Raw genomic sequence first — 10,470 nt, forward strand, 5'->3', positions numbered from 1 at the left:
AGGGTAGACTTTCCCAGGTGATTTTGGGGAGCATAGAGAAAATCTGGTTCCTGGAAGGAAAGCTAGGAAGTAAGACTAGAGCCAGATGGAGAATAGTCTGTAAACCAGGCTAAAGTACTTTTGGCTCCATCCTCCAAGCAACAAGGAGCCATTAAATAATTTGGGGGGGGGGGGTGGAGGGGACGATTAAAGGAAGGAAAACCATTGAGGAGATAACTACAGTAGTGTACCTGTTCCAGAAGGAGGCTTCTTCCTGCCTATTCCAGCTCTTGCAAGATCCTTTTTCAAAGCTGCCCTTTCCCATCTGAGCTCACCATCTTAGAGCTCATTACTATCCATCTCTTTTGAGTTGGAAGAGATATCAATGACATTTTTTATTCCGAATAAGACTCCCAATGTTGTGCTGCAGTTGGGTCAGGGAATTAAAAAAAAAAAAGGAGATGCTTCATGTGCATCTCCCAGTTTAGCTGGAAGTAAGTATGGTGTGTCATCTCCATCACTGCAATAGCATCAGTTGGCTTGGTCCCTGGGGGTCACTGATCTCTAAGATCCCAACAGAGCAGGAGGGAGAAAAGAAAAAGAAAGAACAACTGCCAGCATAGGGCAAAACCTGATTGTCAAGGGCTTTTCTGGGGCCTGTTCCAGATCACTGTAACTCTACAGGCTTAAACTAGAGCTTAGCCTTAAATTAGGCTCCAACCTTGGGGATGGGAGATGGAAGGGCCCCACCTGGGTCTTAGTAGTGGGAATTAACTCTCCCTGATCCTTAATTCTTTTGGCTTTTATTAGTGGCTAGAAGGGGAGAGGGATGTAAACCGAACCCTAATGCAGCTGAGAAGGGCTAAAAGCCAAAACCTTCCTTAAGCAGATACAGTATGTTCAGGGCCTGGGCAGGTTTCAGAACATTGCACATTTTTTGCAGCCAAAGGCGTGGGGAAAACTCAAAATTAAACATTGAGCCTTTTACATTCAAAGTGGGACAGTTATTACTCTCCCACCCAGGCTCACCCAGCAGAGAGAAGTTAGCAAGCTGGTTCTTAAAAAAGCCAGAGCCCTCAGATGATCTTTTTCACAAGAAAACCCCAGCATCTAAATATGCAAATCAATTTCAAATACAAATTGTTGGGTGCAGGACAGGCTGAGTAAGCTGTCTGCAGGGCATGCCAAACAAAGTTAGCTGCAGGATGACCTGGCTCCTCAAACCCTCTGTTTGGCTCTTTATCACCTGTTTGCTTCAAGCCCAAGCCCCCGCTCAAGGCTAAGCACTTCGGTTGAACACTTAACCCCCCTTGTGCCAACAAGGCAGCTTGCAGACCCAGAGACCCCATTAGATTTGGGCTATAAAAACTTCCTCCTGCCGGGCCTCTCTCTCTTGCTCTCTCTGTCTCTCTCTCTCTTGCTCTCTCTCTCTCTCTCTCTCTCTCTCTCTCTCTCTCTCTCTCTCTTCCTCTCTCTCTCTCTTCCTCCCCTTTTGCACTGCTGCAATAAAGATCTCTTGATTGCTCTGAGTGTTGTGGTCACTTCCTTTTCACAAATTACAAGTTATTTCAGTAGATCTGAGCGATCAGTAGGTAAATGAACCTGTGTGCCCATTAGCCTTCTAGTAAAAAGTTTTGTTTGGTCTACAAGGTTATAGGGAGTAAATTTAGACTAAGTTCCTAGCACAGGAGCCTTTACAGCATTCTGAATTTTAGTCCCTGCCCACCCTCCATGAGCCGCATAGAAAAACAGGTGATGCTGTACAGCAGTAGTAACAGATCTAGAAAGCCAATCCAAAAAAAGGAGGGGAAAAGAGAGGGATGGACTGCTCCTCAAATTGACAGGCCCATTTTCACACAAAGCAAACCTTTTCAGGCCTATGAAACTAGCACAGAGCTCCATAGATATCGCTTTTATTTGTTAATTCTTTTTTTTAATATATTTTTTAGTTGTAGTTGGACTCAATACTTTTATTTTATTTATTTATTTTTATGTGGTGCTGAGGATCAAACCCAGGGCCTTGCACGTGCTGGGTGAGCACTCTACACCAAGAGCCACAACCCCAGCCCCTTATTTGTTAATTCTAAAAAATAATTTTATAGTGTATATGATGGGCCAGACACTAATTTTCTAAATTTATATATGTATATACACTCATTTATTAACCCTCTTTTATAGATGAGGAAATTGAGGTATAGTGAGATTAGGTAACTTACCCAATGTCATCTTGCTTATGCAGCTGGATAGAAAAGTGAGTCAATGTTGTAGAATGATTGGATGCGGAGTTAGGTGAATTAAACTATGAATGGAGAACCCAGAAAACTGGGCTGTAGAATGGATGCAGGTTGGAAATAGGTAGCCCTTTTTGTTGTTTTGATAATTAACATATTAAAAATAAAGTACCTGTCATAATACCAGTCACATAAGTGCTTGAATGAGAAAAGATCTGAATTGAATAATGGATAGGAAGGGACAATGTGAAGGAATCAGTCGTCCTGAGAAAGTGCTGTCTTACTCTACATTAGTGAGTTACCAGAAGTGAGTGATAATATATACCACTGAATAAATGAAGAAGTAGGAATCAGAGATGAAGCCAATATTTTTAATCTAGAAGGCTCTGAGTGATGACGGGGGTTGGGAAGGGGAACCAGTTTTAGTTCAATTTTGGATCTTCTGAGACTGAGGTGTGTGTAGAACAATCAAGCTAGGCAGTTAGAGGCCTGGAGGAGAGGGTTTATGTTTGCTTACTTAAGGACACGGATCTGTTAAAACAACAAGCAGGCCTATTTCCCATGTCTTTGGGGCAGAAGATTGTCTGGCAATTAATTAATTTCCACAACAATCAATAGATTAGTAAATTGTGTGTGCTGACCATTATGTTCCTAAAAATAATGATTTGTTACTTACTGACTACATGATGATTCTCAGGTAAATCTGGATTTCAGTTTCTAGGGAAATGTAACCATGCAATACACATCTGGCTCCAGCATCAAAGATACGAGCACCTTGGGCACAGATAATAGTAAAAATCCCAAGCTGACCCAGATCTGTGTAATATAGCTATCTAGAGAATATGTGGTCTTTAACTTATGGATGGATTGTTTTCAAAGAATAACTTTTGGTAAATAAGCTTGGAGTACGAAAATTCTTTCTTGTAGACAGAATATTATAAATGATGGTTAGGTTGTATAATTTCATCAATTGTATCCTATGGATTAAATAGGACTCTCTAGAATTGTTCTGAAACTAGCCACTATAAACTACCATATGTCCATGGGAACTTGTTTCCTAGACTTCAACTCTGTCTCCCCTAGATTCCTCATCCTTCAAAAATACTTAGGATAAAGCCCTACTCCCATCCATTCCCTGATCAGGGCTTTAGTAGTAAAGAAAGGTATTTTCCCAGCTCAGGTGACAATTGGTACATGTGGGGACATGAACAGACAAGGATGTCTGTTCAAGACCTTCAGCAGTAATGCCTCTTGTGGGCATTCCAGATCCAGATGGGTAACCCCAGGATCTCAGGATTGCAGGAACCTTTGTAATTGCAGGAGCCAGTGGCAGTATACACAAAGACAAATACCTAACAGGGCATGGGGCAGACAGAGCTGTCTTCAAAAATCCTACATAGGGACTCTGTAATTTGGAGACTGCTTGTGTCACATATGGTTAGCATTTTCAATCTTGGAGACAACTATTTTTCCTAGAAGGGGAAAATTAAGTTCCGAGAGGTTAAAAAAAAAAAAAAATCTGGAATTCTGACTTTGACACTCTTCATTAAATGACACTTTCTTCTTTTATTTTACAAATTCCTCCTCTGTAACTTAATAACCTCTTTGTTTAAACCTATATGCTTATTGAAGTCAAGGCTTATGTCTTCTCTCTCATCTCACCTAGAATATCTTTCTGAAGGCTGGCCTGGGGTAAGAGATGGAAAAAATCTAAAATGTGACCCTCATGAAGCTATTATGTGGCAGCCCTCTAAGGCCTATGTAGAGTTCTCAGGCGAGTATGTCTTGGTGGCAGCATAGGTACTTTCACCAAAATGTTTTGTCTGGCACAGGACCCCCAGAAAGAGCCGAAATGATCTTCAGCTATATTTTTAACAAGAACATTCCAGGACTGGAGGTGTAGCTCAATGGTGGAATGCATGTTTAGTATGTATGAGGCCCTGGGTTTGATTTCCAGCATCAAAAATAAAGTAACTTTAGTCACTCTCCTTAGTTATTCCATTCTATTCTGTTGTAGACTCCATAATTTTAGAGGAGTATGGACAAACTAGAGTGAATCTAGGGAAGAAGAAATCAAGAGGCGAGGCTGAATCCCAGATCCCCTTAGAAACAGCTGAATAACTGGAGCTTTTAAGCCTAGAAAACTGAGATAACAGGACGTCATCTTTGTTTTTGGTTCTCCCAAGGATTGTCCTAAAAGAGAGAAAGTATCTTTGTTCTGTGTGGTTCCAAAAGGACTCATGAATGACAGGCAGAGAGCAAACGGCTTCAGTTCAACTGTTAGAAAAAAGACCACTGACTCCAATTAAAATCAAATTAAAGAAAGCTTATTATTTTGACTGGCCAGGCTGCCTCTCCCTCCCAAAATCGCGGGAACAAGACAGCAACCCCAGCTTTCCTGCAGCCCAGCTTTATAGCCCAGGAAGTTACACAAAGGGGGGTTACAGATAACAGAACTCTGACAAGCATCACACTAATGATAGTTTACATTTTTTTGCTGGCCCCAACATCAGAATTTATGAGGACCATTAGAGCCTCAAAGAGAGTCATTGTCTGGCCAGGGAAGGCCAGTACTTACGAGGTGTCACTAAAGTTTCAGAGAGGGCTGCTATCTGGTCAGAGAGCCAGGCATGGGTGAGTTCAAGGCACAGGCAGGCATTCCAAGCAGGTTCAGAATTTGCAGTAATTTATAGTAAAGCCGAAATTATCTTTTCATGGCTTTGTGGCGAGATGGCTCCCAATTTTAAGAAAAGATCAGGTTGGGTCTATCACAACCTAAGGAGGTCACCCAAAGCCAAGACTTTCTAACAATGAAATGGACATGCTTAGAAGGGAGCAAGTTCCCCTATGACCACTGGAAAACATACTTGGAATCACTATAGCACAGGTTCCTGAAATGGTCTTAAACTAGGTAACCCCAGAAAAGCTCTCCTCACTCTGAGCTTCTCCACCAAGAATAGCATTAGTGTGAGTTAGGTGTGTCCTTTGGCATTTTGGGGTGAAGGGCAGGCACTGAGAACAGCCCTTTCATGAAATTTCTGTGGTTCTTTAGTAACTTTTCAGATATGGGTCAGCATCTTTTCCCCTGTGGTACTTAAAGCCAAACTATAAAAACCATGATGTTCTCTTCAGTCAATCACTGCAGAACTACCAATCTCAAGATTGAGTATCTCTTTTCTCTTAAAAAAAATTCCTGGGGAGGGGGTTGGAAAGAGGAATAAGAGATTCATTTTAATATTTTAAAAATATTTTTTAGTTGTCAATGCACCTTTTTACTTTATTTATTGATAGGTGTGTTGAGAATTGAACCCAGTGCCTCACACATGCTAGGCAAGTGCTCTGCAGGTGAGCCACAACCCCAGCCCTCATTTTAATTATTTTAAGGGACAATGCTCGAGTGACTTCCAGCTGGAGCTGAATTATTTTCTTTGTCCTAGGTTTTAGAGAGGGAAAACCAAGTTTGACCTTTTTTTTCACTTCTGGGAGAAAAATGAGGATCTCAACAGGGTGCCAGGTGTATTATGCATAACAGGTCAATGGGGCCTAAAGTGATAGGTACCTAAAGGGGTAGCCAAACATATCACCCACTGTTCTGACATTCTGTGTCTCTCTCTGCATGGATTTCTTTTCCATGCCCCCAGACGCTCTCTACTTTCTAGGAGAAGGCAACAGTTGAGGAACTAAAGAAGTAGACATCTTTTCTGATTCTACAGGCAAAGATGATGAGGGGATTCAACTACCAGGCTGGATTAAGCTTCTGAGAAGTACATCCCATGAAGTTCCCTTTGTGAGTGTCCCGCCCTGGTCTGGGGTTTTGCCTGGTCTGTAACACAGCTAAGAAGGTCTCAAAGGAACTATCACTGCTCACAGAATACTATCTCTGCATCCAACAAGAACGCAAAGGCACTGCAAAATGTACTACTAGCCACAAGACAATCTCAATCTGATAGTTCAGATCCTCTTATGAAGCCTCTTTGGGAACTTCTAGAAATAAGGTCAGAGTGGGAAAGGGAGCAGGGCTTAAAAACAGCTTAAAGATCATGGCCTGCCATTGTCCTGGGCTAAGGGCAGCAAATAGTATTAGGGTCTGCCTAATTTGTTTTCACATCATCTGTGATAATAAAGATGGTGAAGATATGCTCACCTTCACTCTAAAAACAGACTTGGATGTAGAGTATGTAAAATGATACAGCAACTTCAGGGACATCAGGGCATATTTGGTAGAGGGAGGTGAAGCTTTTTTCCCCTCCTGGCTACTTCCCCACCCCACCCAATTATATTCCAGGGCAGTAACTAGCTCCCACTTGCTTCAGTGTGCCAGATGGAGACACCTACCAAAAATGGGCCAGGACAATGGCAACTGTGGAGGGTGGGCCCATCTTCTGTCCTGTCCTCCCCAATTTTCCTCCAACTCTTTTCCCTGTGTCCCCAACCTGGTTTCCACACTTTCTTGTCACCACCCTCAGTCAACCTTAGGACACATTTCTAAGAACTTGAAATGAATATAGGGACCCCATACTACAATTCAGCTACTCTGTCCATCTGTCCAGCTCTCGCTCACACACACACATACATAACATACATCACAGGACAATACCACCTGAGTCCCTGAGGCCTCTGAGAGGACCTATATGATGCAGAACCATTGGTTTCAGAACTTTGCAAAGTTCACGCATCCTCCAAGGAGTATCTTTATTCCAACACAGGGAGTCAACTTAATGGATGACTGTCTACCCTGTAGAGGAGGAACCCTAGGTAACAAAACATGATTAGAAGAGAATTTCCATTTCATCCAGACAGGCTCCCTGAGTTAATGAGGTAGTATATAATACTAAACAAATGAATTAATAATGCCAAGGTCATGGGCTCAATTCCTTTGTGGGTCATGTTTCTCATACTCATTAGCATGATCTCACTAGAAATGCAACATATGGAAAAATCATAACACCATCCTTTAACACTTATGATAATCAATATTATACTTTTAATATTTCCTTTCTTTGTCACTTAGTTTTCAGGAGACTATACAACTCTCCGTAAATCAGGCAGCAGAATGCCCCACATTTGGGGAAATCATAGGAGCTAGTAGAACAGATGATTCCCCCAACATGATCATATCCTGGTCCAAAGGTTCTCTCATGACAAATATGAGTACACACACCCCATGCTTTCTCTAACTAATCACATTTTCTCAAATTCCTACTCTCCAGATGTCTCTATCTCAAGTATTATACACTGTGCCAGACCCAAATCACTTTTGGTTTTTTCCCCATACACCAAAATAGATTTGCTGTCATTTTCTACCATGGCTCTTGCATCGTCTGTCTCTGCATGATCCATATGATATAGAGTCACCAAAATAGTCCTCTTCTCTCCCCTGAGTCCAGACTCCATCAAGATATACCCACACCTCAATCCTCACCTAGAAATACATGGAAGACATCACTGGGCTGGGAGGCTGATCTCATGGATATATCCCTGAATGTTTTTACCCCAAGCTCCCTCACACACTGCAGTCCTACCAGAAGAATCAAGAGACTCTCTGAGGGGAAGAAAACAAATGGACTTGGAGACTGCCATTGATTCACTGTATCATAGATCTAGGCAGCCTCAATCCCTGACTGCCTACACTGTGGCTCTAAGAGACCAAGGAAATAAGGACCTGGAATCACATTGCAAATAGTAACACTGTATGCAAATGAAACAAGTCACCTTCCTCAATCCTGGGAAGTATTTCTGGGGAAAAGAGGACCAGAGCTAGCATAATAAAAGTTTGGCTTTTAGACTGTGGGAGTATCATTTAAGGCCACCGATTTGAACTTCACTTTAGACCCGGGGCTGCTTAGGCCCAGGGAAGATAGATGATATACCCAGGATTTCAGAACTATAGAGTGACAGAGCAAGGATTAGAAGTCAAGTTTTCAATCTGCCAATCCATTTCTATTTCTATTCCCTTCCAGTCCATTCCTACCAGTATGTGCAGACTAAGAAGGCTATTTTCAGGGAGAAAGCTATATTGTTCTGGAGCATAAAGGGAAATAAAACTAAAGTGAAAAAACGGAAATGGGATTTATGAAATATGCCACAGTGTCTTGCCAAGAAAAAATTACAGGCACCCATTGCACTGAAAAAATACTTTACCCTTTTCTATAATTCTAGAGCCAGTTATTGATAGCTTTTACTTACAGTAAAGGCTTTTATTTACAGGAGTCAGGTTATATGGGAAGAATGGGAGAACTGATTTTACCTGCTGGATATCCAAATCCATGTAATAATGAGTCTTCACATAATAGGAGTCAACTCTACATTCAGCAGAAAGCAATCATAAAACACCCTGCCTCTCAACATATGAGGTACTTCCTCAACAGCTTGGCCAAGAAAACCCTCATCTATCCTCAAATAATCCCCCAGCCAGACCACAAGTTGCTGGCTGCCCCATACTTCATAACACCCCCTGCCATGCTCTTGCATGCTCATAATATAACCCTGGACCACAGCATCAAGCATGCTCTTCAGCTTCCCCTCAGACTGTGTCAGCCCTGGGCAGAATGGGAAAATGACCTTTCCAAGATAGGTCGTCTGTGGAAATTCTGTGGGTAGAGGGAGGAGGAAAAGAAAGGGAAGAACTGCCAGACCAAAGAGGGCTGCATATCCCATTGTGACCTTGGTGGAAAGAGAGGGGAGATAGTGATTAGAAGAAATTCCTGAAGACTAGGCTTTCCCTCTCCTAATGGTGTGTGTGTGTGTGTGTGTGTGTGTGTGTGTGTGGGCATTATTTTTTAAAACTGAATTACTCCAAAGAAGGATGAAAGGAGAATGAAAGAGTATGATGGTTGGTGACAAAGGCATTTCAGGCTGGTTAGAAATACACGACAATTATGAAGGAATGGGGATGAAGATCTGGGCTAGTAACAGCCCCAGCTGCTCCCACCCACTACCCTCACTCCTACTTGGGGCGGCTTGCTTTGAGGTTCCTCAGGCACTCAGGAGAGCTACTCTCTCCTGCCCACCGCTGCAACTTGGCTTCCAGCAGATCACTGCCTCCTAAAACAAACTCTGGCGACAGTGGCAGCGGCAGCTCCAGCACAGCTGAGCTCCAGGGCGCAAAAGTTTCCTCCACACTTCTCAACGCGCAGGAAATCTTGCCGGCGCTGGGACAGGACTCTGGAGTGAGGGAAAGGCGGAGCCCAAGCGACAGCAGCAACTCCCCGAGAGCTGAAAGGATCTGCGCGCATCCGGCTGAGAAGTGAAGCTGACACCGGATGCCTAGCCCTGCAACCTACCCTGGTGGGGCGGCCGGCGAGGGAACCAAGAGAGCTGCCAGGCTGCACTGCCGGTGCCTGCAGCCCCTCACTGTCCCGCAGGGGCCTCCAAGCAGAAACCCCCAACAGCCTCCACTTCCTCCCGCCCAAATCAGGGGAGTAGCCTCTCCGACGTGGGAGAGCAAAAGCTGCTCCAGCGCCCTCCGGAGGGAGAGTGTGTGCAAGCCTGTAGCTCCGGGCCAGCAGTGCTCTCCTCCCTTGCTCTGGCCACCTTCAGGGGATGTCTGCGCCTGGGCTGCTGGCACAACTCTCTGCTGCTCACGCCTTTCAGATGGGCTTTCACCCCCAGTCGGAGCCAAGTTTCACAGTAGATCTGAGGGCCCCATCCCGCGGCAGCCTGCGCATCCATTTGCCCATTCAAAGTTGGGCGCCGCTCGTGCAGAGCCGCAGTTCTTACCTTAGACACTGTGAGCGGCTCTCAGTGTCCCAGACTCCCTTAAGGGTGAAGCCCCAGGGCGCGCCCCCTTGCAATTGCACAGGGATGTACTGGAAGGACCTAGGCCGGTTCTCCATCCTCGGCTCTCCTCAAGCGCCGCCCCGCTCCTTTTCCACTGGGGGCTACTTTGCCTCCGTCCCCATCATCGCCCTCCAGCGCTACGCCACCCTGCACCGCCCTGTTCCGCCTACTTTCCCGGCTGGAGAGGCTCGCTCTCTGCCCGAGAGCAAGGAGGAAATGACAGGGAGCTGGAGCAAGGGGCGGGGGGGTGGAAGGAGAAGGGGGGGAAAAGAAAGAAGGAGAGGTGGAGGGATAACGCGTCAAGCACAAAAAAACGGGGCAATCGTGCGGGGCAGTCACCGGGATCTGCCTATAGGATCTCTTGGGAGTGGGGGCGAGGCGAGGCCTCACATCAACTGTTAAGTTGTTTTATTCAAGCAGCCCCCTCTTCGGTCCTCCTCTTTACTGCCGGTTCCCGCCCCTCCAGCCAGCCTAGGCGAGG

The 10,470-nt window shown here is 44.6% G+C and overlaps 1 long non-coding RNA gene across 1 annotated transcript in view; it reads right to left on the bottom strand.

Annotated features, from left to right (window-relative positions):
* LOC143639202 (uncharacterized) overlaps nucleotides 1-10,051 on the bottom strand; it is a 67,729-nt gene extending 57,678 nt beyond the window's left edge. The window contains exon 1 of the long non-coding RNA XR_013154670.1: nucleotides 9,930-10,051. This is a non-coding gene — a long non-coding RNA (uncharacterized LOC143639202). The remainder of the gene's footprint in view (nucleotides 1-9,929) is intronic.
* Nucleotides 10,052-10,470: the final 419 nt, after the last annotated feature.

This window comes from Callospermophilus lateralis, chromosome X, assembly GCF_048772815.1.
Source record: "Callospermophilus lateralis isolate mCalLat2 chromosome X, mCalLat2.hap1, whole genome shotgun sequence".
NCBI lineage: Eukaryota > Metazoa > Chordata > Mammalia > Rodentia > Sciuridae > Callospermophilus > Callospermophilus lateralis.